The sequence below is a fragment of the Camelus ferus genome, chromosome 5 (genome assembly GCF_009834535.1).
Source record: "Camelus ferus isolate YT-003-E chromosome 5, BCGSAC_Cfer_1.0, whole genome shotgun sequence".
Taxonomy (NCBI): Eukaryota; Metazoa; Chordata; class Mammalia; order Artiodactyla; family Camelidae; genus Camelus; species Camelus ferus.
In genome coordinates this window covers 88367020-88392585 of record NC_045700.1, presented here as the reverse complement: position 1 = coordinate 88392585, position 25566 = coordinate 88367020, and positions in this window count along the sequence as shown.

Sequence of the window (25566 nt, the reverse complement as noted above, 5' to 3'; positions counted from 1 at the left end):
AAAGAGGTGAGATTTGGTTGACACGGCCTGCCCCATGATGGGGGGTGCTCTAAGGGTGGGCATGCAATTACAGCTTTCTGGTTTATGTTTAGGGGTGTGTTTTTGCGTTTCCGTCTTCTATTGAACATGACGAGGAAGAGCGTAACTTTACACAGGCAGCCACTTAAGAGACAAGGAGGAGATTGGTATTAAAAGGAAAATAGAGAGGAGACAGAAAAATAAACTTCTTCAAGTGGATCAGTTTTATAACTCTTCACGTTATGCCTGGCCCCTGTGCTGATTCCTAGTATTGTGAGTGTAATGATAAGTTTCATTATTGTCTGGGCTGTTTCCTGTCCCGGTTTCTGTTACTGGCGGTAGACAGCATCATCGTCAGTGAACCTGCGCAGGCTGGAGGTCGTTGCGCCTTCTGCTGCTCTTCAGAATACATCTCGCAGGCAGCTACAGCTCTGAGTGGACACAAAGCCACATCCTTCCACACTTTTCCTTTGAAGGAGTCTCTGCCATGGCAGCTCTTCTGTTCCTGCTGAGCGGACTGAGCTGGAAGACCTGGATGAGAGCTCAGGGAAAGATCTGATCATAAGTGTCATCAACAGTGGATTGGGGCCCAGTCGTTTATGCAGTGCCTCGGCAGGTGTCGTGTTCCACCGGAGTGTTGTGACCCTGGAGGCACATTTTTATGGTACCTAGAAGTGGTTCAAGGAGCTGGAAATGAGTTGACCTAGTTCTAAGGTATTGCATGTGTCCTGGTTTGCCTGGAACTTTCTTGGCTTTAGCACTGAAAATGCCACATCCTGGGAAATCCCTCCATCCCTAGAAGACTGGGATGGTTGTCACCCCACCAGGGCCATAGTCTCACCTGTCACTTGTCAGTCATGAATCCTTGCAGACATAGACTCACCTCTCTGGGCCTCTGTTAACTGAGCAAGTTTGAAAATCTGGCCCCCAGATCCACTCCTAGTTCTGAGATTGTGCTCCACCTACAAGGCTTGCTCGACCTGAGAGACCAGAGAATGAGACTCACTGCAATCACTTGGTTCTATCATATTTTACAGACAAGGTGACCGAGGCTTGGGAAGTGAAGTGACTTTCTCGATGTCATGAACGCCCATGGAGTGACTGAGCCTTGGTTTTCCCACCCTCAGGCTGGTACTGTCTTGACTGCAAACTGGTCTGTCCCAAGGTAAAAGTTCAAAGAGTCGAACGATTACTCCTATGACAAATACTCAGGGACCTGAAGGGTTATTCAGCTGAGCTAAACACCTCCACATTTATCTTTAACTCGTCAGACACACCTCCTCTCTAGGCTGTTCCCTGTGGGGTCATTGGTCAAATCTACCTTTCAGTGACACTGTCTTGACTCCATATGTGGGCACAGAGCGACTAAAGTCAATTCTGTGTCTGTGCAAAGAACTATTTCCCTGTCTCTCCAGGCTTCCTCACTGTTGTCATTTTGTGCAAACAGCAGCAGAAACATCCTGCATAATATTATGTTTGCTACCTTCTTGGAATCCCTAAGGCAACACATTCTGAAAGGTCTGATGCCCTATTGCTTATTACACTTCATGGTTTCCAGTTTTCTCTGATAAACATCACAAATACCATGTGGGGCATTTGGTGCATTTTACTTAAAAAAAGAAACAACTTTATTAGTCATGATTTACTTCAGGATCGGAAAATCTCTGAGTCTTAGCTTTGTGCATTTTAACTTCAGAGGAAAAAAAAAAAGCTTTTATTTGCACTTAAGTATTCTTACCACGACTCTGGCACTGAATCAGACCGGATTTGTAATCTGCATCACATCGCCTACTGCTTCTCTGCTCTTCGTCTTTCTGCACGTGCCCCACAGCCCGCTGTCTCAATGGGCAGTGCGTTTTGGTGATGCAAAGTCTTATCTTGTCTGTTATGTGAATATCCCAGCCGTGCTGTCTCATGTCATAAAAGAGTTCTCTTGTATTTAATCTGAACTCCAACAAGGATTTTGGAGAATTGAAACCAGCCACTTCTATATCTCACAATGTATCAAATTTTAAATTACTTTGCCTCTTGTTTGTCGCATAGAATTTTGGTGATGGCTTGTGAATATTATTCTTTGGAGTACAATGAAACACATTTGGCCGTCAGTAACAGAGTTCTTGACTATTGTGGCTTAAATAATAGGTATTTCTTTTTTTTTTTAATTGAAGTATAGTTGATTCACAATATTGTGTTAGTTTCGGGTATACAGCAAAGTGATTTGGTTATACATTTATGTGTATATGTATATATATTCTTTTTAACATTCTTTTCCATTATATCTTATTAAAAGATATTGAATATAGTTCCCTGTGCTATACAGTAAAACCTTGCTGCTTATCTGTTTTATATATGGTAGTGCGCATCTGTTAATCCCATACTCCCAAGTTCTCCCTCCCTCCTGTCTCTTTTGGTGACAATAATTTGTTTTCTATGTCTGTGAGTCTATTTTTGTCTTATAAATAAGCTCATTATAACTATTTTTTTAGACTCCACATATAAGCAATATCGTATAATATTTGTCTTTCTCTGTCTGACTGACTTCACTTAGTATGATCATCTCTAGGTCCATCCATGTTGCTGCCAATGGCATTCTTTCTTATGGTTGAATATTTCCTAATCTCACAGAACATGTTGTTGGGAGGTGGGCCGTTCCAGGTTTGGGGCGTGAGCATCCGTGACGCAGGCTCCTCCTGTCATCCTGTTCTGCCGCCTTCACTCGTTTATTACCTTTATGACCACAAGATGGCAAGTATCTACATTCTCTAAGACAGTGTCCCAAGCAGAAAGAAAGGTGGCAGTGATAAGGGGAGCTTTCTCTTCTTGATTTCTTTTGTTTGTTTTCATACTTTTAAAAGTTGAAGTATATTCAGTTTACAATGTTGTGCCAATTTCAGGTGTACAGCATAATAGTTCAGTCATACTTATACATACATATATTCATTTCCATTCTTTTTCATTATAGGTTACTACAAGATATTGGATATAGTTCCCTCTGCTATACAATTTAAACTTGTTGTTTAGCTGCAGATCTCAAACTCCCAATTTATCCCTTCCCACCCCCTTAAGTTTGTTTTCTATGTCTGTGAGCCTGTTTCTGTTTTGTAAATAAGTTCATTTGTCTTTTTCTTGGATTCTACATATAAGTGATATCATGTGGTATTTTTCTTTCTCTTTCTGGCTTACTTCACTTAGAATGATCAACAGATAACTGAATAAAGAAGTTGTGGTATATTTATATAGTGGAATACTACTCAGCCATAAAAAAGAATAAAATAATTCCATCTGAAGCAACATGGATGGACCTGGAGATCATCTTCTTGATTTTTTTTTTTTTTTTGTATCAGGAGGAAAACCTTTCCCAGAAACCTCGAGCAGATTTCCTCCTATATCTTTGCCAGAACTTGGTCCCTTGTCCAAACCTACGTCAAAAGGAAACTGACTCACCATGACTGGGCTTGGGTTACATGCAATTATGGTGAATATTGCTACCCAGACAAAATTGGGGGTCTGTAGGCAAGGGAGAAAAGCAACTGACAACCATGCCCTTTTGGTTTTCAGTTATTCAGCCCGGAATTGGCTTTCTGATTTTAAACCTTCTGAACTAATCAAAGCAGATGAGAGGTGGTTAATTTTTTAAAATGTGTGTGAACTTTTAATTTCATGACTGACTCAATGCAACTATTTTATGTGCAAAATGTGTTGTAGTTCAGGAGTGGAGATTTTAGGTAAAGAATTAAGGGTCCCCAAATCAATGCTGTTGGGTCCTGTGGTGGCTCCAAAAATAACATCATTTATTTAAAATGGCAGTGTTTCAGATTCTCTACTAGGAACATAGAATTGCAATTCTTTTTGCTTGTCACACTGAACAGGGGTAAGGAATGTGTAATAGCTTGGAAGTGCTATCTACATGTTCGTAGGATGAGGAAAAGGAGAGTGACTTAAGCATCCGGACATTGGCAAATGTAACAAAGCACAGGGGACGGACCAAGTGCTCTGCGTGGTCTGTGGCGTGGAGTTGGTGGCTTCACGCTGTAGCTTTCTCTTCTGCTCGCTCTCTTCAAGTCTGTCTCTCATCTGACTCGTTTTTATTTTGAGCTTCCTGGCCAGATGAACTTCCAAACCTGTGTTCAGAATAATCCCTAGTCTTTTGCTATTCCCCACAAATGATCAGTAACAACAGTCATGAAACACACAGCAGGATGCGCTTTTTGGCAGTCACTCCTCACCATTTCAGGACGCGCGCCCAGCTGTTTATGATACAAGGCTGTTCCCTTTTGGGAAAGTGCAACAGAGGCTAAGCGCGATCTCTTACGTGGCCTCCTTGGACTCACAAGTACCACTTCCTTATCAGCCATATTTTAGAAACTAGCAAAACCAGATACGTTTTAAAATGCATCTAATAGGAATTATAACTATATTAAGAACGTTTCACTCTCATAGCCCTGCCTCTGGCGGGACATTGCCTCATGAGATATTTTGACAATTACCAAATCTTAATACTATTTCCTGATGCAAAGTGTTCCTCTTCCTCAGCTACACGTATTCATTAATTCCCAAATTCCCAGAATAAAGGCAAATCAGCCTCCCACCCTTTCTTTTTCCCCCATGGAGACTGCATATTTTCCTGACAGCCTGCTGTAATTCAGTAGAATAACACACCAGCTTTGTACCTCCAAGGCCTCTTTGCTTCCAAAATTTTGGTGTGCGTCACCTGGAGATTAGTTTCCTGGGTCGGGCAAAATCATCTAACACAAAGCCCATTTTATAATAAAGTGTGGAATATCTCATGGAATTTATTGAAAACTGTACTAAAAGCCGAAAGAGAGAATGGCTGTCTGGATCCAGAATGGTTGTAAGTGTATCAGTTGTTCACCTTTGTGATGGAGTGGGTGACTGGGAGCTGCAGCTCACTGCCCAGCAGCAAGACAATATTGTGGTGCAGATCGCCAGCCCAGGAAAAGAGGAAAATGCAAAATTCAAAGTGCAGTTTCTAAGGGATGCATTTGGCTTTGACATCGCCGTAAAGCCTGCATATTTTCGTCCAGCTTCTCAGATTTCATAAGAGGCTATCAACCTAACACTGAGCTCTGCTCTCTTCCAAGGGTTTGTCAGGACCTAAGACCCCAAACTCATTGCTTCCCAACGCCCAGTTCAGGGAATCTTATTAGAGGAGAACCTTCTGGAGAATATATTTTTGTCTCTCCCTGTAGATTTGCAAAATTCTATCTGACTCAGTAACACCGAGAGCTGCTGTCAGATCAAAATGCTGGTAGCAGTATTTTAACTCAACAACACTTTCCATTTGCTAGATATTATTTTGTTGTCTAATTTGGGATACATCAGTAAGAGCAGAGGGGTCTGTTTACTCCACCCGTTGCATCAGCACGGACAAGAACAAAGCTGTGGACCGCATCCTGGGGACTCTGCAACCTAATACGTTCTCAGGACTCTCTCCTTTCAGGTGAATCCTTGACTTAATGAGACTTAATCTGTGACTTGCATTATTAAGTCCATCAAGCAAACTTCGATTAAGGCAAATAAACTTACGGTAATGAACTAGGAATTTACTAATGGCATTTTTCTTATGTAACTCACATGAAAGCCAGGGCTCTACATGGCCCTGCTTTGTTATGGAATTATATTCATAGAAGCTGTAATGTGGTGCAATACCTTTAGTTAGAGAAATGGCAAACTAAATCTTTTGGAAAGAAAAATGCTAAAACTGGAAGTTTAATCTTTGTGCCCAGTTGAAACAGAAAAGAAGATTGGGAGAAATTTTGTTTCAACTTTCCCACCTTTTGGAAGAAACAAGAATGGTAACAACAAACGCTCTCCACTCTTATCTTCTGTCCTCTGTCTGCTTGCCGGATCCTCCAGCTGTGAAGCTTTTCTCTCTCTTTTCCCGTATAGACCCCTCCCCATTTTTCTCAACAAGGGGCTCCCGGCTACAGGAAGTTCCAACACCTGACATTTCCCTGGGGACAGCCTCTTGGAAACTGTAGTTCTTCCCTAGTGCCAACTACCTTTCAGAAAAGAGAGTGACTCTGGAATTCTGGAATAAAATTTCCCCTGTGGAATATTTTGCACAACCAGCCTGCAGGGCTGGCTTCGGGGACATGAGGCTGTACAATCACACAGGGTCAGACCCTCAGAGGGACCTGGCCCTTGATTTAAATCTCCATTGTTGCAGTGATTGTGAACAAAGGGTCCTGCATTTTCATTTTTCATTGTGACTGGCAATTCCGAAGCTGGCCCCGCGGACTTGGCATCCCTGGGCCCTGATGTGGCTGAGTAGTTAGCATCCAGGTGTTTATGAGAGAGGAAAGAGATCTGGGCTGGAAACGTCAACAACCCCGGGTTCAAGGGAAGGGACAGAAGGAGGAAGGGAGGATCTCTCTGCACCTCTTCATAGCCCCATCCCCGTAGGTCCTCCTATGCTTGCTTTGTGGTGCCGAAGTGTGTGGTGTCTTCACCAAGCTTCTTTCTCTTCACTCTGCGTCTAAGGCTGGGCACTTCGACTTTTATCAAGAATTATTAAGATGTGTTTGTGGCTTGGGGGACTTTGAAGCTCTGATGAAAGGCCTGAGAAACTGTTGGTTTGAATTCATATGAATTCAAGGCCACAGAAATCTAGCCTCCTTCAGTACTTATCTTTCTAACTCACATTTCAAAGCACTTAAACATCATAAAAAATTCTCTGTAAGCTTCCTCTGCTAGGGAAAAACAAGCATTTTCTTCACTCCCGAATCAACGTATAATTTATTTGTGAGCTAACATTATTGTTCTTGTTTCTGTTTTTAAGAGGAGATACATGCATACACACACATCAAAATCAAAGACATCCTTTGTCTTTGATTTTACAGAAATAATTGGAAACATTGTGCAGAATGGCAGGACTTATGCAAACGTCACTGGTTTTTTCTAGATCACTGTGTTGAATTGATGTTGATGGAGAATTTATTACCTGAGCAGAATTCCCAGGAAATCGATATTCCTTGAGAACTAGACCTTGTTTATTTCCTCCTTATGTCTCCACTGTAACACAAGACTCAACACACAAAAAAACACTCCATGATCAGTTTTTGAAAGCGTGATGTTCAAATTCTTTTTGAATCCCCCAAAACACATTAAACTTAAAAAAAATTTGTTTCACAGTTATATGTCCTGTTTATTGGTGTGCATCATATCAGTGATATTCATAAGGCATATATACTATTATATATAACAGCATGCCTGTTATATACTATAATAAGCTATTAGTGGTAGTTCTTGCATTGTGACTAATGTAGGGGAATGTGTGTACGTGGTGTCAGGAATTCTCTGTACCAGCTCCACAATTTTTCTGTAGATCTAAAACTACTCTAAAATAAAAATTTTATTTTAAAAGAGTCAAAATAACTTTTACCATATACTGAGTCATATTAAATTACTGGAAAGCTCTCTTGATTGAGTTGTTTTTGCTGGGAAACAGAATGACATGCTTGGTGAACGTTTCATAACTAATTTAATGATGATGATCTTCCATAAAATGAGGAAAACCATGCTGTCCCATAATGAATCTGCTGTCTCCAGCACACACTCATCCCGGATTGGAGGCAGGGAGCCAGGGGTAGTTGGAACAAGCAGATGGTGTCTGATGACCAGGCTGTGACTTCAGGTCCCTGGAGCGCCCAGCTCCCTCCTAAGTGCCTGCCCTTCCTGAATCAAAGGCTGAAAGAGACAGTCAACTTTATTCAGTGTGTTCCGGATGAGTTAACAGGTGACAGATCTCTGCGACATTCCATCACATTAATTTTAATGTCCCTACATGTCTGATGTGAAAGACCGGAATGACCTCCCAGTGTTCCTAATTAGTGTTCTCAGCACAGCTTCTTTATCATTTCTTAGAAGCGGCTTACATTTCCAATTTTAGCAAATATTACAATTTATAATTTTTGCGTGTATAACTGGAGAATCAAATGAAGAGATATCTGTGTGGACTCATTACTAGTTAAATAGTCCATTGGGGTACTACGGAATTTGAATTAAAGGTTTCACGTGACTTTCCTGAAGACATGTGAGCCACAAATCTTCTGTGACAGATGCATTTATACGTATCTGATGGTTTGAACAGTGATTGAAAGCCCTATGCAAAATCCAGGGTGAGAAAACTGTTCGTGTTAACATCAAAATGTGAAATCTGCTGAGGGTGTAATCAATCATCTCAGTTCTGAAAACAATTCTAAAATTGTATTTTTGTTTGATATTTAAATATTATTTTAAGAATTTGCCAGTGACATCTTGACTCCCATATTGTCATGACTTGGTTTTCTTTCCAAACTGTGGGAAGTTGGTTTTAACTATATTTCTTGCGGCTAAAAGAACACATGTTCCAGGAACCTGAATTTAGTTATCAATATCAACAAAAATGCATGTTCTGGTAATAATTCAACTCTTAGAAGACTAGCTTCATGTTTTCCATTTTTTTCCTGTTCTTAATAACCATAAAGCACACATAGAGGAAATTCTCAAAGGATGTACACTTCAACATTTTGATGGTGATTAATGTGGGTTATGTGGTTAAGAATTATTTTAACTTTTTAAATATCTCTTTTCTTAATGTTATCTTAATATGTTTTTACCCTGAATATATATCACTTTAATAATTGGAAAAATGGCCCTATTTTCATAAATCATAAAACATTATCACAACTAAAATTTGTTTTGTTAAACATTTACTATTCAGTGTATTTAGAAAGAAGAATACTTGTGAAATTGTTAGTTTAATCATAATAAGGTAAGTTATATTATTGATATAATAATAATTATTACTATGATATAGTATAAGCTTATTAATTCTGAATCTGATAATTTCCATGTTAGCAAGAAGATTATCTTTGCCTTATTTTTAATAAAAGAAGGATTTTCTAAGCAATCTGGTAGTATTTCCATGCTTCTCAGAGAATGTTAACATACTCAAGAGAATATTGAACTCAGTGAAATCCTTAATAATCCTCATTTGCATATGATTATTTTATATACTTTTATTTTGTGTACTGAAGAGTATGCCAAAGCACTCTCTGAAATCTTATTTTTCTCATAAAGTGCTTATGACTAAGGATGTGTGACAGATTACTTGCTGTTTGCATATATTTTAATTGAAGAACAAAGGGTCAGATTGCTCTTAGGTAGAGGCCAGTGGTTGGTTTTTAGGTTTCCAGAAAACTCTTCTTGCCTCCAGCATTATCCTTCACCTGTCGCCGATACCTTCTATTTCTTTTCTATATAACAATTGTCTTTCTTTAGAACTAGAACTATAGTTCCAAATATAAATATCTCAGGGACAGGGTCACATTGAATCAGTCTTATTAAAGTAGAACTTCCTGATGGAAGATTTGCTGAGAATCATACTTGCTTAGTGGTTTCCTGGTTTTATGTGAGTCAAGGGTGTATTGAGGGGTGGGTAGGAGTGAGGTCCCTGAGGTAGATGAATAGGAAGCACAGCAGGAAATACACAATTAGGGAGAAGCACAAAACTGGCATAAAGAACAAATAGGCTTCTGCACACATTTACTTGGGCTTAGTTGATCAACTTGCTCAAAAATCCAAAGGAATTTCTAAATAAAGATGGTGGAATAAATGCGTGTTTATTCACTCCTCCTTAAGTTCACCCCAGTTGACAAATAATAGAAAGTGATAGAAAAATAATATCCTCAGTGAAATAAGGAAATGACCATAACCCAAAGCCATACCCTCTTGGAAGCCTAGCTTCCAAAAAAGTGAATTCTACACTAAAATAGGTGAAGAAACGCAGAAACAGAATTAAATTCAGCAGTCATGATCACTGTATCACAGAGTCTTTGCTTAGACCTGGGGACTCTAGAGCCACCATCACCCTTTGAAAGAATTAGGAAGTGTCCTTCTAGGAACCACAGAGTTACAGGGGAAAGACAGCTGAAGAAGAACCCACACTAACGATACCACTGCCACTTGACTATGACCCAGCCGCCTACCATGGGGAGATGGCAGGCGAGGCAGCTATAGCGGGGAGCAGAGGAACCTGTTACCTCCAAGCTGTCGCTGGTTCTTAGATACTCGTAACTGAGGAAACATGTACTCGCAGGGCAAAGGAGGGAAAGGGGAGATAGATGTACCAACAGTGTCTGATTTGGTGAGATGTCTGGGACAACCAGACCCAGTCAGAGCTGCAGACTCTTCCAGTTTAATTCCCCTTTCCATGACATAGGAAGAATCAGCACAGACACTGGGAGGAAAGATGCGAAGGAAAAGTACCTAAAGCAAAAAAATAATACTTAAAAAATACTTAAGCAAAAGTCGAGGGAAAGATGAGTAAAAATGAGCCTTACTCATTAAAGAAAAAAGAAAGGGAAAATTAAGAAAAGTGGCATTTCACAGTTTCAGAGTAGTAACAAACAACATGATTTATTACTCCGTTTTTTAAAGGAAAGCTAACAAAAGGGACCCAAGGATTCAAAGAAGAGATAATAAGACAAAACCAGGAGATAAAAAGCAAGTTGTCTGTGCACAGAAAAGCCAAAGAAACATAAAGCAAAAAATATTAGAGAGATGAAAAAGCACACCAGAAGCAACAGAAAATAGAACAGTGTAACTAAAAACTTTCCTCTTGGCCTCTCAGAGCAAGCTTCAAATGAATAAAGAACAAAGACACAGAAATCATTATGGAGAGTGTACGGATATATGACACAGCGGCCCAACATACAATCCAACAGTGAACCTGAAGGCAATATGCTGAAAGCTATAATAGGAGAAAATTTTCCTCAGATAAATTTGTTGAAATGCATATTGAAAATGCACAGTGCCTGGGAGAAAAAGAATGGAAACAAAATGGCCAACAATGAGACAGACCCTAAAATTCAAGAATAAAGGAAAGAATTAGATAGTCATGCAGGCTGAAAAGTGTCACCTACAGCCACACACACACACATGCACCTACACAAAAGGGAGAAAAAAATCAGACAGATTTCAGAATTCTCCACAACTACACTCACTGCTGGAAAATCGTGAATTAATATTTTAAAAACACAAACTCTGACAGTGGGGGCAGGGGTAGAGTGAAGGTGGGAAATATGGCTAAGAACTTTGTACCCAGCTAAGCTTTCATTCAAGGGCAAATTCTCAAGCATGAAAGAATTCAGACTTCAGGGGTAGGTACCCATCATTTTTATATAGAGCATTAGGTTTAATCACTTTTTGGAATTACAATTACAAAACACAATTTAAATGATATCAATAATAACAATAACACCAAAGGTATAAAGATCAGGATGGGGACAGAGAGAAGCGAAGTATGTTTATTCCTTCTTCACTCATAACAGGGAGTTGATGGATTTGTACTAAAATAAACACTTGCCAACCTTCTGATGTTGTCATGAACTCTTTTCCTCCCTTAAATTTCAGGGATACTTTCAGAAGCAATGATCTCTTATGATGAAGAAAGATGTATCTGCTATTTTGACAATTCCCTCACTTTAACTGCAATTCATTTTGCTTCTGTTAAATTCAAGGACAATTAAATGTAAAAACCTATAAAGAAAAGATAGCAGGGGGTAATCTGATGGGAATTTCTGACCAGTCTTTCTATCCTATTCAGGGGGCTGTGGAACATAGTGGCCAATGGTATAGACTCTGGAAACAGGTCTCAAGTCATGAATCCACCAATCATTTTTTTTAATCTTCTTACACGAGCTGCTTCACTTTGCTATGTTTCAGTTTGTTCATTAGGAAAGTGAGGATGAAGATAATATTTAGTTCATAGAACTTTTCAACAGACAAAAATGTCCCAGTGCTATCATACCACCTGGCATTTTGTAAGTGCTAAATATGTCACTTTTATGTGCTGTTTTGTCTTTGTTTCTTTTAGTTTAGCTAATAAGTAATTGGAAAATAACACCATTATTTATTTAAAAACTAAATACTTTTAATCCACTGAAAAGCAAAGCTAGAACACAAACAAATTTCCTGGCACTCAGTCCCCTGCTCTATTTATCGAACTATGTCACCATGACCCTTCAAGAAAATCTTCTCCAAGATTTATTAGTGTAAGGCAGCTCAGCATGGCTGAGAAGTTAAAAATCCATCAGTTTTAGAAATATTTCTTTTGATCAATTATGTTTTCTCCATCCATCTGTGTGGCTGAGAATTGAACGGAAAGTCAGTGCTGAGTTTGGAGAAGTTCATCCTTGGATTTGGTACTCTATTTCACAGTCTCTTTCTTTGTCGCCCACGGAACTGTGATCCCCAGTGCCTTTCAAATATGAGAGGTAAACTTTTAAGTAACAAAGTTAGTGGAAACATTAACCACATTTAACTTCATGGTGGGTGTTTTAAGAGAAAATAATTCAAAAATAACTTAAAAGCTTTTGTAGCTCAAGTATCGCACTTTATTAAATGACACTTTGAGATCAGCACTAATGTTGAGAAACTTTCATCTCTTTGCTAAACAGCACAATATCAGATTACTAAGCCTTTATGACTACTGGCATTTCAAGAGCAGTTTTTGAAATTAATTTGGTGCCATCATTCTGCTGCTCGTTAGATTTGAAACAACCCCAAAGTGCTTGGCATCTGCAGATACCTGCCCATCTTACAGGAAATTCCAGAACTAAGAATTGATTCAGCTTGGAATCGTATATTCTTGTGGGCTAATGATGTAAAAAAGTGATGCTGGGGGCTGGAGGGTGGCGATGTAAGTTTGCTAGCCCAACAGTGAAACTGCGGAGTTGTGACTTACACTGAAGTTCGAATAAATATGCCAAACCATAGACCTTAATGTTCCATCCCCTTCAACTCTGAACACTCAAGCAAAAAGGTCTTAGCTCTATTGATAAAGTCCAAGCTTTGAAGAGGCAGAGTTAATGAAAGAAGAGACTGTGACAATAGGAAAGAAGATTTAAAAAAATAACCGTGTACTAAAACTGCTTCTTACCTTTTCCAATTTCTCCACCTTGACAGAAATTTAGGTGGGAAAATCATAATCCAAATTACGTGGGAACCTCTCTGCTTTAGAGGGAAATAGAGAAATAATGGAGAATGGTGCCCTTGAGAGAAACAGCGAGAGGCTCGGACGAGAAAACAAAACCTGAGGCTTTGAGCCTTTCACAAGAGGCGTTTACTGAGTTGCCTTATTATTCCTCATTATTTTTTAAACATTTGAAGTTGGATGAACTTACTTTTATTTTTTGGAACTTTTTCAAACTTGAGTATCCCATCCAATGGGCATCAAGATGAATAGCTTTTGGTACCATTTCTAAAAAGGCTGCAGGTATTCAGAAAATAGTCAAAGTTCATTTAACTTGGAAGATTTCATCAAGGAGCTGAACCACCTTCAGCCTAGGTGTGGAAGTTGTAATTTCTGTAAGACTGTCTGGAAATGTCTATATTTAGTTTTCCATCAGGTAGCTTCCTTGAATATCTTTCATGCCCATGTGGCATATTAACAACAAAATAAACCATCCACCATTTCCATGGAAACAAGCACAGATGTTTTGAAATATGCCTACAAAAAGCACCCACCAATGAACAGCCCTGTATTTCTTAAATTAATTTAAATATTTTGCTGTCAGCTCTTTTTATTTGAAGCTGCAGATTGTTTTTCATTCTGAGAGTCACTCTCTTCCTGATAATAGAAACAGCTATGTCTCCTCGGTCCCACTGTCTCAAGATTCAGAAATAAGATTCCTCTTGAAAATCGCAGTCTATGCAGTAATTCATCTGTAATCACCATTTGGTGCTTTTTAGCCTCTCAATAAAGGTCACATCACAGTCATATGAATGCCATCACTCTTCTTTTGCTATATCAAGTGTTTTCTCCTGGAAATGTTTCTCCTGGATGGGCCAAAATATATATTTCCATTTAATAAGAGTTCAGAGTCTTATGTAGCTCTGTTCTATCGATTATGTAAACACCACCTAACGTTTTTCTTACATTCATCCAATGTGCATGCTTCCCCCAAGCACTACGGCATGCCAGAAGATCACAGACCTTTTTTGCTCTGTCTTCACTTTATTGTTCATAAGGCTACAGTGTCTGAAATCTGATACGAGAAATAGATTCTACCTACCTGGATTCTAGTTTGGAAATGAATTGCAGTTTTTTCTCCCAACTCTTAGCCTGTCCTAAAGGAATATCAATTAAGCCACAAGACAAGCAGACAGAAGCTTAATGCTGAAAGAAACCACCATATGGATTTATTTGATGACATCAGGAAATTATTTTAGAGAGAGTATAGTTCTATTAATAGCTTATTGGAAATATGTATATACATTGCTGATATTTTTTAAATTACCAGATAAAATTCCCAGGACCTTGAATAAACCTGAGTCCCCTAGAAGTCATATGGGTGGAGGGGAAAGAGCTTGAAAGCCAATGTAGGTTAATGTGACAGGTGAGGCTGGAGCTTTAATAATGCTGTTCTGTGCGCCAAGTGGTAGCTCTCCGGAGAACTCAGCAGCGAGGAGGCAAGATGCTCACACACAGATGCTGAGAACACCCATCAATCCCTCTGGGTCCCCAGACGAGCTGAGATAAAAATAAGAGAAAACAAAATCCTTACCATATCTTCCCATGTGGCTGGTTTCTGTGCTGTGGAAAACAAAACAAAACCAAAACGCAGAAGGCACAGTTCCAGGCGTCATGGATTTTATCGTGTGGTAGGGAGGTTGAAATCAGTCATGTGAGTCAGACTCATAATATTTTTAAAGCTCTGTATCAACAAACACTGATATGATGATTAGTGATGCTAATGTGAGATTAGCGAAGCTTATTATAAATGATAGCTCATTAATTCTATAATCATTCTTAAAATTTTTAGAATTTAGTATTATAAATTCTTCTTTTTGGATGAAAGTTCATAGCTCTTAGTTGAGGCAATCTCCTAGCTCAAAGCATTACTTCACTAGAAGGAATCTCATCTTCAAAGTTTAAAAACAACAGTTCCAGTTTGGGTGGGAGACAATGCTGATGTGTGTTTACGGAGTTTTACCAATGTGCCACGTGTATAACTCAGAAACCAGGCTCAGTGCTAGTTAGGAAAGATGAGACATAATGCTCTTTTTTATGGAAATTTTAGCCTAGAATTTCCATACTGTCATGATCAAGGAATCCACAAGTTTCAGTCTTCTGGGACATCTGGAGCTACAAGTCATGCCTCTGGATTTGATTTCTCAAAAGTTTTAAAAATTACACAGGTTGTTGTATGACAACCTATAATTTCTAAATATCTTAGCCCCCAAATTCCTATATACTATTCTAAATCTACAATAAACAGAGCAGACCCTGGGAATCCTATGAGATCAAGCAAAGACGAAAAACTTCTGTCTGAATTTTAATCTTTTGGACTCTTCCTGTTTATAGAGAAAAGGATTCTGATCGTGTTTAACGTCAAAAGAACCGTTTTATAATAATGCAGATACAATTCATAATTAATAAAGACTATATTTAATTCCACACAGTCACACAGTCTGTTGGGAAGTTAATAACCACTGTTCAGTCTAAGTCTGGGGAGTGAACTGAGAAGAGAAAAATGGATCATTACCAGCTAATAACGTGTGAATAGTGGGAAGCAGAGTGACCGTGGACACCGTCCACGAAGCTGAAGGAGGTTTCCCGGGTGGAGGAACTGGAAAACCAGAGGAGAAGGCCCATCCAGCCTGGCCAGTGTGGTCAGTGATGGTGCTGAAAGTGTGGGAGGCCAGAGGGGACAAAGTCTGTTTATGACCCTGAGCATCAGCCAAGGTGTTCCGATCTGGAGTCTTGAGGGGTCCCTCAAAGTAGGTTGTGGCATGCAGTTGAACTGTTAACCACCAGACCAAACAGAAGTTTGGGGGCCTTCAGAAAAAGAGAGTCTGAGGACAGTACTGATCCTCAATGCCATCCACAAAGCGCCGGCGTGCCTCACGTGACCTGGCCTTGTCTCCAACCGCGCCATATCTCATCTGGCCGGCCCGGCTCTGCCACTCTTGCTGTTTCCTGGGGTTGCCGATGCAGACTGCTCCTCTTCCAGGTGTCTGCTGGCTACATCTGTCACCTCCGGTGTCTCTGCCTAGCGAGAACTTTCTCCATCATTTCTAACCTACCTTCGTGTTTTAAAATTGCAACCTGTATGCCTTTTCCCCCTTCCTGTCATCGCTCACTCTGGTTTTCTTTTTATTCTCCAGCTTCTGTCATCTTCTTGCAGACTATGTATCACATTTCTCATTATTCTCTGCTCCCCTAGAATGTAAGCCCCACGAAGATAGAAATCTCCTTCTATTTTATTCGGTGATGGCATCTCAAGGACCTAGTGCTTAATAATGAAAGAATATGAGCGAAAATTGGGTGAATGAATGAAATAAGTGAGTGAGTGAACTGGCTGATGATTACACAGAGGATTTGTATTCAGGTTCCTTTCCACCATTCACTCATTAGATGTGGGCTCAGCTATGCCACTGGATACTGGGGAGAAAAGAGAGCCAGTGCCCAAGCCAGTTCTGCTGTCCCTGAATACGGCACTGGTTACAGAAATGGCCTTGAACCCTAGACTTCTAGGTTAAGAGTGAAGAAATTTAAAAAACGAGGCCTTTGTTCTTGTCAAAGTGAAGAATTTGGTTCCCTTAAGGAGGGCTTGCCATCCTGTTCTTTCCCAGCATAGGTTCTACTTGAGCCTTATCAGTCAGAGGAACGTCTCCCCCGCAACTCCATGAGCTAATGACATGAGCTCAAGATGCGCTAATAAACCTGTCGCCAACTGAAAACTCCAAGCTGCTGTTGGGTGAATGTCTTGCTCCCAGTGTCTGCTGTTGGCTGCGTCAGCCTCCGTGTTCTCCAGCGGAGACGCGGTGGGTGCGGGGGTGGACAGTGGGCTAAATGAAATCATTCACCTTCACCACCAGTTCTTTTTAATCTAAGGAGAAAACCCACCCGATACGTAATTTGGTATTAATATGAAATATGGGTCTTTAAAGACTTTCTCAGCTTCCATTTTTAGAACACAGACATAATTACCATGCCTAGCTGAGCATGCTCTGCAAGGTGAACTGAGCAATGGCACTAGGAGGCGTGCATAATTGGGACTAAGCCCTCTGAGGAACGTGATGATGATTTTTATAATTCTGCCCAAATGTGAGTCCCTCTTTATTGAGCCAGCAAGCCTGGCTTTCATGGCATAAAGGGGATTACTGGGTCTTAACAGCCCGGGTTCCCTTGCCAATAACATTTAAGCCATTTAAGTCATTCGGAGATGTTTCCCCCAAGGTCATCACTGGAGCTGGACTTTTACCTCTCAGGGAGGTTTGGAGTTTGGATGAGAGAGTGGAAAATGAAATGAGTGGTCACGAATCAAAGCAGCCTTGCCGAGTTCGGGCCATGCAATAAGCAAGGGCTCCCAGCCAGGACCCTTCAACCTGTTCAGCACCAGGTTTGTTCCTTATCCTTTGGAACTAATTATTCCTGGAATCTATGTTGAAGGTGCTTCCTTTTTAAGTAGTATCCTGTATGCCTTCCTGGTCTAACTCATAATAGAGAAATGTATTAGATGAAACAGAGAGGGTTGTCCCTGCCTTCAAACCCCACTGACAGCAACAAGCGTTATCACCCCTGACAGTTTGCTTTTGATGAGGGTTTTGAGTGAGGAAGTCCTTCTCTCCTACATCCTCCTCACCCTGGGGGCTGGAGTTAGAAGGAGGAAAGGAAAACAACATGTCAGGGCACTTAGTCCTTAAAAGACCTGGCGAGGCGTTTATTGGCATTTCTAAATCTAAGAGCAAAGGGTTCAGAGTGGAATTAGGGAAATCAGCTCTGACTCGCACAGCTGGGAGGGACGGGGCAGGAAGCTGGCTTTGCCCTCACCTTCAAGCCCAGCCCTCTGTCTCTCCAGGGAGGACCCGGGGAAACTCCAGTTAGTCCTCAGGTTGCCTCTTTCCCCCTTGGTTTAGTTTTTTTAGATAAGTATGTCAGGCGTAAGTCAGAGACATGTCGCAGAGTCCGGTGTTGTGAAACAGTTGGTTATACAAGATGAGCTAAATTTACAAGAAAGTAATGACCGAATTTCTCTGCTATGGGAACAATTGTGCAGAAAATGTGGCATTTATTTAACAATATGTGAAATTGGAATAGAGGAAATTATGAATAAGTGAGAGAAGTTGACAATATACATTCTTGGTGCCTCCCTAAAGCTTTGCCACAACTGATGAATTTCTTGGTTCAATTCTAGCCTCTGAAGTTTCATGGAATGAAGATTCATTTAGGTTGGAGCATCTGCATTGAAGAATGCAAGCACCTCCAGGTCTTCTGATGGGCTGTCAGTCACTGACTCACTGTGAATTACTCTTAGGAGGTGGTGTCCAGTGACGCATACGAGTTCACGTGCATTGGAGGAATTGGAGTGAGGTTTAGATGGGGAGTGACTCAAAACGTGAAATACGTTGAATTTAACCAGAGTTGATTGGAGTTAGTGTTCCCAACTGCAGGAAGGCTCTGCCCACCCAGGATTCATAGAGATGTCCAATGCCAGCAGGAGATTTGAGGTCAGAAGGGAGTCCATATGTATTTGGCCTAGTGATGGTCAATGGCCTGGTGCAAGAAAAAGGTGGATAGTCTTTTCCAAAGGAGTCAAGAAGATGCATGACTTTGGGCTTTCCATGGAGCAGCCCTGTCTACACACTGGGAAGATGACCCTACAGTACCCAAGACCCCCAACACCCCTGATCTCTCACACTGGCCCAGGCTGCCCTCTCACCTGACCATCCAGCCTTCTGGACAAGGTCTTTGCCTTTCTCTCCATAGCTTCCATCCTGTGCCCTCAGGATCGGACCCCTGAAGCCCACTGCCTTTTTCCAAAGTTCACCTGAAGTTTCTTCTCTGGCTTATGGGTCTTGGCCTGCTCTTCTCGGACGTTGAACATGCACAGATTCTTGATTTCAACACACTCGCTGTGCTGGGAGACACTCATGCAGCAAACGTTAGGACATCCCCCCCACCCTCCACGCCCTTAGAACTTAGCATTTCTCAACACCCAGCTCGGTCCCGGCCTTCCAGTGTCAGGGTAGAAAACCCGCGTAGCCGCTCTACAAGGTTAATTTGCCACAGATTTCCTCTCTCACTGCAATGCTTGTCCCAGGACGCCTTAGTCTAGTTCCAAAAGTGCATTTCAGGCTTAAATGGGTGTTTTTGGCTCATCTGAGAACCCGTATCCATTGTTTAATAATATTTCTATGGGAAATTGTGTTCTGAGTAGAAAAAAAGCTGACTTAGAAATAATTTGTCTAACACAAGGTGATTGGAGGTCGAAGGTTATTTCTATTAGTTTCCTAGGACTGATGTAACAAAGTACCACAAATTGCATGGCTTAAACAACAGGCATTTATTTTCTCACAATTCCAGAGGCTAGCAGTCCAAAATTAGGGTGTCGATAGGACGGACTCCCTCTGACGGCCGGGAGGGAAAGACCTGCCCAGGGCCTTTCTCCTTGACTTGCCTGGCGTTCTTCCTGGGTGTGTCTCTGTGCCCAAACTTCCCCTTTTTATAAGGACACCTGTCATGTTCCATCAGGGTGCACCCTAGGGACCTCACCTTAACTCGATTACCTCTGTAAAGACCGCCTGTAGGTAAAGTCACATTCTCACTGTGGGTTAAAATTCCAACATACAAATTTGGGGAGGACAGAATTCAACCCATAATGTGATCTGTTGACGATACCGATGTTCTCACTAAAAATTATGTATTTATTGATGGAAGAGAGCAAGCACTCTGTGGATGACGGCTGTAGAATTACCTTCACAATAAACTGCCACCTTATCAGTACATCAGAGCTTCTCTAATACTTGTGCGTCAGGACGGATGTGACTGCCTATGTGTAGAAGAAAAGACAGTGTAAGCACAAACAATAAACAGCCACAAATTTGAGCCACAGTAAAAGAATGGCTTCTTTATCATATTTTGAGATTCTCGTATTTGGGGATCCTTTTAGAATATTTTCCAAAGTTTGAATAGGGACAGAAAAATCCCTTTTAGCTTAGTCTCTTTCAAGCCGACTGCATGTTAGAATCGCCCGAGGGAGAGTTTAATAAAACATGGGTATCCAGAGATTCCAACGTAACTGGCGGTCTGTGGTGGGGTCCAGGGATCGGTGTTTTTTCAAAGCCCCCAGGTGATTTTGCTGTGCAGCCAGCACCGAGAACCACTGCTCTAGCTGAAAACTGTGTGATGCTAGGCATCAGTTATTGAGTAGAGGATCAAAAATGTTTTTAATCTGCTCCCAGCATGTGACATAAAAAGGGAAATGCATTTCCTTTGCCGAGGGTGAGGGGGACACCACTGCCTCTTCAGCTTGGACGGGAGGAAAAGGTCGGTGCCTTCAGAATGCAAGAGGTGGCACCCAGGGCTAACAAACTGTAACAGAGGATGTGGGGGCAGATGTGCTTTTGATTGGACTGCGTTTTCTAATCATCGGGTGGAAATTGTGTTCAACAGACTGTGTCTGACTGTATCAGAGGACGGAGTTGTGCATGGAATGAATATGGAAGAAGCCTGCCTCTTCGAAAGCCAGAAAAGCCTGAGAGTTTAATTCAACACCTGGATTAAATGTGAATAGAAGGAAGGCTACAAAGCAAAACAAAAATATTGTCATTGAGGGCTTTACATGGGCCAGACAATTCCGTGGGACCCAGGGATATAAAAATGATTGAGGCCCAGGCCGTGTTGTTGGGTAGTATTTAGACAACAATGACATAAGGTAGAAGAAATGATGCCATCTGGAGACATCCAGAGAGAGGAGAAGGGGTGATTACAATCTTAAGGGAGAAAAAAAAATACAGAAGAGAATTCAGAGCCAGACACACCTTTGTCTTGATCCTTCCAGTTTCAGCCACTTAGTATATACATGGCCTTAGTTAAGGCAATTAACCTCCACCGGAACCTCAGTTCTCACATGGGGACGAGGAAACCAAGCTCAGTGTGCTGTGGGAAGGATTAGGAATTACGGCTGCGATATGCGTAGCCCAGTTAATGGGCACTCTAGGAATGGTAGCTTTTTGGTGAACACAGGAAAATGGGACTGCAAAGTTAGTATGACCACGTAATTTATCACCCAAACTGGAACACTTTTGAGTATAAAAGGAGCTGCTTTAATAATCGCATTGCTGTAAAAGGTCCCGGCTAACCTATAAATGATACCAAAAAAGGCTGCTTCTAGGTGGCGCTGACTAGAGATTAAGGGCACAGGACTTCAGTGAGACTTCCTGGGTTCAAATCTTGTGTACTTCACTGCCTAGCTATGTAACCTTGAGCCAGCTAATTAACCAGTTGGAATTTCAGTTCCTCAGTTACAAAATGGGGATACTAATAGTACCCACTTCATGAATAAGTATGTGCATTGAATGTCTAATACTTGTCATGTTCTAAAGATAAATCTACAGGGTATAGTAAGTACGCAGGGAGTTTTAGTCCACAGTAATAGCACAAGGAATGGTGAAAGAGATACAATCAAAAATAGGAAAAGCAGAAGAAAATGAAATTGCATTGTTGCAAAAGAAGTACAGATTTCAGTTCCCCAGATGTGGAAGCTGGAGAAGTAGTGGTGGCTTTTGAGAGAATAATATGCTAGTGGAATGGGATCTAAAGACCGATCGTGAACATTCGCAGGAATGAGCAGGTAAGAAATGAGGTCTCTGCCTGTAGACCAGTCTTCCTAAACGTTTGACAGTGAAAAATCAAAGCTGGATGCATGAAAACTGGAGAAGAAAGTAGAATTAAGGGAAAGGAGTGGAGTCTTTTGGGATTTCTTTGAGACCAAGAAGAAAGTATTAAAGGAAAGGGTGGGTTCTGGCTGCAGATTCCTGATCATCCGGTACTGTCAGGGGACCTCAGATGGAAGCTGAGGACACAGAGTACGGTGAGAACTGTCACAGTCATAAGTCAAGCTCAAAACTGAGAACACGTCATACTGGTGTTTGGATGGCAATGGGACGAGACCACATGGCAGAGGTTGGGAGTGTGTGGAAACCAGACGAACAGGAAAAGCCAGGGGAGGCAGCAGTCTAGGAAATGGCAGAGGCAGTAAAGTGGCAGAAGCTTAGCTCCTGACTCAGAAGGTCAGGAGGCTGACAGGGTTGAGAAGGTTCTGATTCTGGAACAATAGTACTTGGCTACGTTTTTCTGTGTATCCTGTTTTTTAACGTCTACAAAGTGGACCTGTGGCTCTTCACTGCCTTTCACGCTTACATCAGAATGAACCCACATTCATGAGCCCATATGTATCTCATGGACCAGATGCTTCTTTGGGTTTTATAATTTGTATTTGAATAAATGTGCTTTCACATGCATTGTCTGTTCTAATTCTCACAGAAGCTGTATGATTTAGCAGAGCACAGCTCAATATCCCTTTTTCACAGATGAGAAAATAGAGGCTTGAATTTAAGTAAGTTTTCTAGAGTCACATAACTATTAAGGAGCAAAATTGAGATTCAATCCCAGGTATTTTATCTCTAAATTCACAATCTTTCCATTCTGGGTGCAAAAAGAAAATCCAATGTATATTGTCCAGTCTGAATATTATGTATTCGTTGGAACGTTCCTACTACTCTTGAACTTGGAAGACCATGAACGTGATTACTTTGGAAGGCAGAAGAGCTGTGAAAACATGTGGATGCTCTCTGCTTTTGAATGCTTGGGAGGGTTTCCAAGGGAGAAATCAGGGAGGCGATGTCGTCTCCCATCACCTCCTACCACTTTCAAAACAAGGGCTGGAAACTGGAAACGTTGATTGTGTAATGTATGTGGAAATGAAAGGTGGCAGCATACTTGCACAGGATTCAGAGCTCAGGCTTTGTAATCACAGAAGCAACTTCCCTCACCCCTCCTGCCGGCGCCCACCTTTGTCCCCCAACCACCACTGAAAATATACCCTGGACATTGACCTAAAATAGCTAACCCTCAGTTTCATCCCCACAAAGTTCAGCTAATAACAGCTAACCTGCTTTGATTTACAACACTCAAAAAATGCAGTTTGAATATTAGAAAAAAGGAATTCAAGCAAAAAAAAAAAAATCTAGCCTGGAACTTTGCGCAGAACAAAGAAGCCATATGATAAAAATTCCCAGTGTATCTGCAGACTTACTCATATTCAGTCTTTCATCCTTTCTTCCTCCTTTCTGGATGCAATGGAAAAGTCACCATTTTATTTTCTAATGCTCATCCTTTTGTGTTTCTGCGAAGCTTCTTCCCAGTCATCACCTTTCCTTTGTATCTGGGTTCTTTCCTGGCAACATTTAAACATGGTTATTAAACACATTTTTCCTCTTCTCTGTGACTTTCTTAGCTAATTCCTCTCTCTCTTCTATCTGCCACAGCCAAACCGAGAACCACCTATGCTGAGTGTGTTTCTACTTCAATTTATACAGCTCAGTCTTAACCCACTTCTTGCTGATTTTGGCACTCCCCTGAGTCCCCCAAAACTATCCTGACCAATGAGAAGTTTACCATGTATCACCCAAAATGGAACACTTGAGAGTGAAACATGGGCTACGCATGGTGACGCTTTTACAGCATAAATTGGCACTTTGCTGGGCAAACTAGTGCTTATAGAGATGCTACATCTCAGTTGTCATCTGACTTGATTACTTGGGGACATCACACACCCTCTCTTCTTTAAAGCCCTCTCCTCCCTACTACCTGTTACTACGTACCTCTGGTTTTCCCAGGTCGTTTTGGTTGTTCTCTTCCGTTTTGGAGGGATTCCTACCCTTCCAACCTATTACACTTTGTATTCCTCAAGGTTTGTTCTAAATTATTTTCTTTCTGTCTGCCCTTATAAATGCTGTCCGTGCCCTTGGTTAAAATTACCAACGAGTGATGCTGAATCACAAGTTTACAACTAAAACCCATACGTCTCTTTTGATACTCATGTCTTGCTCCCCTACTACGTCCTATTTCTTTTGGCTTTTCCCACAGAGACTGTAATATTGACATTTCAAAATCTAAAACCGTCTTTCACCCTGATATCTTTCCTTCGCCTGTGTTCTCTGTGGTACTCCCGATTAACCCAACGTCCAGGTCCACAAGACTGGGAATAATGCTTCACTCTTGCCTCTCCCACTCCCTACACACCCAACCCACCAGCAGAGCCTGCATCCCACCACTCGATGTCCCGACGGGCACCTTCTCAGTTCCCTCTCTCTCCCTGCCACTTGCCCCTTTCAGGACAGCCTCATTTTGCCTCTGGACTTCTGTAAGATCCTCTTACTTCAAGTTTGCCCTCCTTTAAGAAGATTCCCTTAGAGCAGCCCAAACTGTTATTCTTACTTGCAAACCTGATATGGCCACTTTTCTGCCTGAAATATTCCAAAGGCTCCCTGTTTGTTTCAAGACGGAGTCCTTGCATATTTGGTTCTTGCTTTGTTTCCAAGCCTGGATTTCACATTAACTTAACTACCATTATTAAGTGTTTTTAGGTACTTCAAAGCACTATGCTCTCCCAGCTATCGCTGTCTCACACGTGCTTTCCCCTTTTTCTGGATCATTATCCTGTTCCCGACCATCTTTCATCTATCTTAGTTCTAGCCTGAATGTTACTTTTTCTTCAGCCTTCCCTAATTCTAATAAACTGGTTTTAAATGTTTTTCTTGCGGCTACTCAGAACACCGTGTACTTCCCCTAACGTGGCGGTCATCACGCTGATGCAAGAGCCTGTTTACTCTCTTTCCTCCTCAGACTAGAGTGTAAGCACCATGAAAGTTTGAAATACATAATAATAATAATAATAATAATAATAATAATAATAATAATAATAATAATAATAATAAGTTATTGTTACAATTATACATGTTGTTATTATAATACTTATAATTATACTACAAGTATTATTTAAGTATTTTATTATTATTATTATATTACTATAGATGTATCTGTTTGGAGCTCTAATAGAAATCCTGGGATATAATGAGTATGTAATAAGTCCATATTACTGAATGAATAAATCATTAAATGAATAATAACATTTCGGTCGATCCGTGAAGGATTAGGCAACGTCAGCACTCCAAGTTAGGAAAGCCATTCCAAGAGGGAGGATTACACAGAGCAATGCACAGAGTTAGACAATGTGGGGACATAAATAAGAAGCTGTGAAGAATATTTTTAAATATGAATAATAAGTAGGCTAGACTGCAAAAGGATGAATCTGGAGGAGGAAGAAGCCAGTCAAAAGATAGTGTAGCAATAAAGGTGAGAGGAAACAACATTTTTGGTGAGTGTCTAAATGTTACATGGGACCTTGAAAAACGTAAGGCTGTTATGACAAGGAAGAGAAGCCATTTAGATAATTTTCTAAATATGCCAATGAAAGTAAATCAACAGACAAAAGATTCAGATCATTTTTTTGTGGTTCTCACCTGGCTGACAGCTTGACACACTGTTAGAAATTGAGAAAGGACGTGCTTCTTTTAGTTACCAAGTGTCCAGCGATTTTTGATGTCTTTTTCTTTCTATCAGCAAAAGGCCAGTGGGGATATCTTTGTTTTCCATCATGGGATTAAGATGTTAGAAATTCATGGGCAGAC